This window comes from Triticum urartu, chromosome 4, assembly GCF_003073215.2.
Source record: "Triticum urartu cultivar G1812 chromosome 4, Tu2.1, whole genome shotgun sequence".
In the NCBI taxonomy this organism is placed as follows: domain Eukaryota; kingdom Viridiplantae; phylum Streptophyta; class Magnoliopsida; order Poales; family Poaceae; genus Triticum; species Triticum urartu.
In genome coordinates this window covers 388690138-388696137 of record NC_053025.1, presented here as the reverse complement: position 1 = coordinate 388696137, position 6000 = coordinate 388690138, and positions in this window count along the sequence as shown.

Here is a 6000-nt window from a genome sequence, read left to right as displayed (position 1 = left end):
AGCTTTGTATTTCTCTCTGAACTATCTGTTTGGTTTGTCCTACTAGATTGATTTATCTTCAGTGGGAGAGGTGCTTTGTAGTGGGTTCAATCTTGCGGTGTCCACACCGGTGACAGTAGGGGTAGCAGGCACATATTGTATTGTTGCTACTATGGGTCAAACAACGGGGTTTAATCATATTGCTTGGTTTTATTCTATCTACATTATATCATCTTGCTTAAAGCGTTACTCTGATTTTCATGAACTTAATACCCTAGATGCATGCTGGATAGCGATTGATGGGTGCAGTAATAGTAGTAGATGCAGGCAGGAGTTGGTCTACTTGTCACGGACGTAATGCATGTATACATGATCATTGTCATGAATAACGTCATAATGAAAGTGTGTTATATAGACTAGAGGGGGGTGAATAGGCGATTTACAAATTTGTCACTGAGAAAATACTACTTGAGGAATTTGCTAAGTGACAAAATACAAGCAGCGGATAAAGTACTCAGGTGCATGCATAACAAGACAGTAGCATAGTCATCATGATGAAATGAAACATACACAGAGCACATGTAGCATGTAAACAGGATAAGTAGGCGGAAGACAAGGTGACTGAAGAAATAGGGTTGAGGAAATTGAGAAAGTCTTCAGTCAAAGTCTTCAAATAGTAACGATCAATTTCATCAACACATAAGCGAGGAAATGAAAGGGTTGAGGAAATAGAACCAGTAGCTCGGTGAAGAAAGTGATTTGGTAGAACAGTTCCAACTGTTGTGACAGTTGTACGTCTGGTTGGAGCGGCTTGGTATTTAAACCAAAGGACACATAGTCCTTACCGTATTCTCCTTGAGCTAAGGTCACACAACCTCACCCAATCGCTCATGGTATGTAATGCCCCAAGACCGATGCTCCAGATGCCTTTCATGGATTTTGAGATTCGTCGTGTGACTTGTTTTGTTTGTTGCATTCTTCATAGCATCATTTGCATTGCATCATGTCATCATGCCATTAATTTTGCAACTATTTTAAAACTCACATAAATAAATTGCATGGATCTCGGATCCATTTAAATTGAGGGAAATGCACTTGGTGATTTCTCTGTACAACATATAAAGTCTCCTAATATTATTAGGGAGCTATATCAAAATATTCCATTAACTTTGGAATCACCATAACACACCTGCAGTTTAAGTTCCATGCATTTTCTATCTCAATTCCTTGCCTCAAACTTTGCCAACAATTATTATCTCTTTTATTGAGGCTCCTCCTAAAGTCTCAATATTTTCGGGCACTTCGAAAACCTAGTCCCAATTCAAAACCATTTGAATTATATTCAAATTATTTTGAATTTATATCTTTCGTTCATGCCCACTCCTGTTTTCTTGGATGAAGCTCCTTTTTATGAGTCCAAGAAAATTTTCCTCGTGCTCAAATTCTTCTCCTATCTCTCTCTATATTTCTAAACGTTCTGTTTAAATGCTAAAAGAGGGAAAAGAGATCTAGGAGAAAGAGAAAGAGTGCACGACCTCAGCCCATCCAAGCCGACCCATCCCCGCGGCCCACCTAGGCCAGCCGCACCTTAACCCTAGCCCTAGTGAACTCCCACTTCTCTCCCTCGATCCCTTCCACCAGCACCGCCAACCTCCCTCGTCCTCCTACAAATCACGCTACCAGGGGAGAGCCGCACGCTCGATCCCCACCTCTCTCGCTCGCTGTCCCACTCCTTCTCGATCCCCTCATCCTCCTCCTAGCGCTGCCACTAGGGCATCTCGCCCGACCCTGTGCCAGCTCGTTCCCGTCGCTCTTCATCTCGTAGCTGCCAGCGAGCTCCACTCCTCCTCCTGGAGCCTGCGCAGCCGCGCGCCCCTGCCTTCGCCGCCATAGCTCTTCTTCTCCCGTGCGCCGTCGTCGGCCAAGACCAGCAGGCCGCCGCCGCGCCTCACTGCCGTCTCCCCTTGCCGCCGCTAGCTTGCCTCGCGCACCTTGCCTTGCCGCTCCTCCGCCTCCCATGGCGCCTGTGCCTCCTCTGCACCTACCTCTCTGCTCTGCCCATCGTTCTCCTTCTCCCCATCGTCCGCGCGCCTCTCTGCTCCATCCGCTGCGGCATTTGGTTCCGGTGCTGCCATGCCACCCATTGGACGCCTCCATCCTTCCCAACCCTGGGCCTCCTTGCTTCCTTCCTCGGCCTCACCTCCATCCCCTACGCCTCATCACCACCCCCTCGGTTGTCTACCTCCGCCGCCATGGCACGACCCAAGTTGTTGTTGCCTACCTACTATCGCCTTGCTTCGGCTGTGGTCGTTGCCATGGCCAGAACCACACCAAGTTGTTGCCTCTTATACTTGCGATGTGTTGTGTGGACGCATTCAAAACCAGTTTGAACCTCAAGCGTCATGTACCCCGAGGACCCTGGATTCGTCAAGTTCCACTTGAACAAGTGGACCTCTATGTCTTGGATTCGCCAAGTACCACACCGGACATCAAGTACCTCTACGAACGACACTGGATGTATACGAATGTGTACAACTACCATCCCGTGCATGTCGCCAAGTACCACTACGCCCGGAGACCACAGATCCGTGAAGTTCCACTACCATCGCCGTGGATCCGACAAGTTCGCGAGTACGACTACTTCCCATGATGACCTTGTACCACTACCGTCGCAATACCGCGAGTACCTCTACCATCGTCGCATACCACTACTTCCCTCAACGAACTTGACCCGTTCTGAAAATGCACGCTTCTAAGGTATAACCCTGAGACGGCGCCCGTGAACAAATGCATGTGTGATGTATGAGATGCCTGTGTTTGCATCATGTCCGAGTTGTCTTTGCTCGGTCCACCTTGTTTGCTATGCCGTCGACCCGTGGGAACCCGGTAAGCGGGATCACCCCACCATCTTTTGCATTTTCCCCACATTTACTCCTTCTTTTCCACTGGTATCTCCATGAGTTACTGGAACCGAAATGTTGTCGTAGCATCATTTTCGGATTCGTTGCTGTGGCACCATTTCCGTTTCGCCGCCGCGGCACCCTTTTCCTTTTGCCATGGCGACAAACGCCTCATATCATTTTATACCAACATTTTCAAATTGCATAAAACTTGGATATGTCATCCGCATCATGATAACAACATTTAAAATGTTTAAAATTGTTGTTTGCATTAAATTGCTATATGCACGTGAGGATTTACCAGAATTGTTGTTTGTTATTTCCGGCCTCATTTAAATTGCCTAAATTGTGTAGTTTACTTATGCCTCACCTCTTGCCATGTTAACCAACATTTAATATTGTTGAGTACATAAATGAGATTTAACTTAATAATTAAATGTGGTGTTTCTCCAATATGCAACTCGTTGCATATTGAGCTCCACTTAAATTGTAGTATTGTTTGTTGCACTTTGCCATGCCATGCCTTATTTAAATGTACATGCATCATACTTGGTTGTGCATCATGCCATGTTTATGTGATGATTGTTTACTATGTTGTTTGCTTCTTTCCGATTGTGCTTCTTCTTGATAGTTCTGGTCACGTTATGATTGTGAGGTTCCGTTCGACTATGTTGGTTCTTCTACTTCATGGAATCGGTCTTCTTCCCAGCGGGATTTCAGGCAAGATGACCGTTACTCTGGATACCACTACTATCTTTGCTTTGCTACTTGTCTCGATGCTATCGTTATGCCGCGCTACCTACCACTTGTTTATCAAGCCTCCCAATATGTCATGAAACAACATCTAACCTGTTCCCACCATCCTAGCAAACCGTTGTTTGGCTATGTTACTGCTTTGCTCAGCCCCTCTTGTAGCATTGCTAGTTCTAGGTGTAGTTGCAGGTTGTTCCATGTTGGGACATGGATATCATGGGATATCACAATATCTCTTATTTAATTAATGCACCTATATACTTGGTAAAGGGTGGAAGGCTTAGCCTTTTTCTTGGTGTTTTGTTTCAGTCTTGCCGCCTTAGTTTCCGTCATACCGGTGTTATGTTCCTTGATTCTGCGTCCCTAACACAGTGAGGATTTATGGGCCCCTCTTGACAGTTGCTTTGAATAAAACTCTTCCAGCAAGGCCCAACATTGGTTTTACCATTTGGTCAACATAATAACTTAACATGATGATAAACTTGACGCATAGGGAGTTAGCGCTGCCCAAGGTTCGTTATTCAACCTAATACAGGGGGCCAGTGCTGATGGTGTTTGTCCCAAACGGGCAGATTGTGGGGCCGCCTCGGGGAAACCTGAGGTATTTGGTATATACCTGTAGGCTGACCCATCCGGACGTGGCCTAAGATGAGATACGCACGGCTACTATCAGGGTGTCGGCACGCCGGGAGGTCTTGCTGGATTAGTTTTACCATTGTCGAAATGTCTTGTGCACCGAGATTCCGAGTCTGATCGCAGGGTCCCGCGATGGAGGATTGTCTCCGTGGATCATGAGCTTGTCATTCGCTAAGTTGGGACACCCCTGTAGGGTTTAAACTTTCTAGAGCCGTGCCCTCGGTTATGTGGCAGATGGGAATTTGTTAATATCTGGTTGTAGAGGACTTGAAGTAAACTCAATTAAAATACACCAACCGCGTGCGTAACCGTGACTGTCTCTTTTCGGGTGAGTTCGAGAAGAGAACACATTTGGGTTGGATTTGAACGTAAGTAGTTCAGGATCACTTCTTGATCATTACTAGTTTGTGACCGTTTGCGTAGTTTCTCATCTTACTCTTGTATTCGTAAGTTAGCCACCATACAATGCTTAGTCGCTTGCTGCAACCTCACCACTTATCCTGTCCATGCCCATTAAGCTTTGCTAGTATTGATACCCATGGTAATGGGATTGCTGAGTCCTCGTGGCTCATAGATTACTACAAAAACAGTTGTGGGTATGGGTAATGTGATGATCTGACGTGAGAGCGATGCTTGATTGCTTTTGGAGTTCTTCTTCTTCTTCTTCTTCGATCAAGGCATTAGGTTCCGGGTCGGGGAGCCTAGGATGAGCAGGGTGGATGTCGTTCTTCTTTTCGTTTGTTTTCATCCATAGTCAGATCCTGCTCTTCTTTATGACGACTGCTATGTGTTGATGAACTGTTGTATTGATGTTGTATCTTGTGGCGAATGTAAGCCTTTATCTTGTATTCTCATCTATTCAGTACATGGTATGTTGTAGTGATATCCACCTTGCTATGCGCTCGAAATGCGGTTGTGCCCCAATCATGAACTCATCACATGATTGGGATAGAATCACATCTTGTGTGCTACATGGTAATTCTTCAAGGTGACTTCCAAACCTTCACAGACTTGGTCACTCGGCGATCCACACATCCTCTTGGATGCTGTAGACCTTGACGCCTAACTGTCGGTGTCAAAACCGAAGATCTCGGGTAGAGGTCCCGAACTGTGCGTCTAAGGATCAATGGTACCAAGGGACGATGGGGACACAATGTTTACCCAGGTTCGGGCCCTCTTAAAGGAGGTAAAACCATACATCCTACTTGATTGTATTCAATGAGTATGGGGGTTACAAGAGTTGATCTACCTCGAGATCGTAATGGCTAAACCCTAGCTGTCTAGCCTATGAGAATTCTGATAGCCTCCATGGACTAAACCCTCCGCTTTATATACATACCGGAGGGGCCTAGGGTAGTACAAAGTCGGTTTGCAGAATAAGGAGATAATACATCCAGACACCAAAACTTGTCGTTCACGTATACAGGAGTCCTACCCAGACATGGGGATGATCTTCGGTTTTTATATTCACAGCCTATCAGTACGGACCAAGTTGAATAGGCCGGGCACCCGAGGACCCCCTAATCCAGGACTCCCTCAGTAGCCCCCGAACTTTCCTTCAATGACGATGTAGTATCTGGCTTATGTCTTTGGCTTTTGCAAGGCAAGTTCTTCATCATACCTTGGACGGATAACAGTCCGGCCCTGACCTTCATGTTCTGCCATTGTGACTCCTTTCCTGTCATTGCCTCGATTTCCATGCGCTGGTCGAATGTAAATGGTCCATAATAAC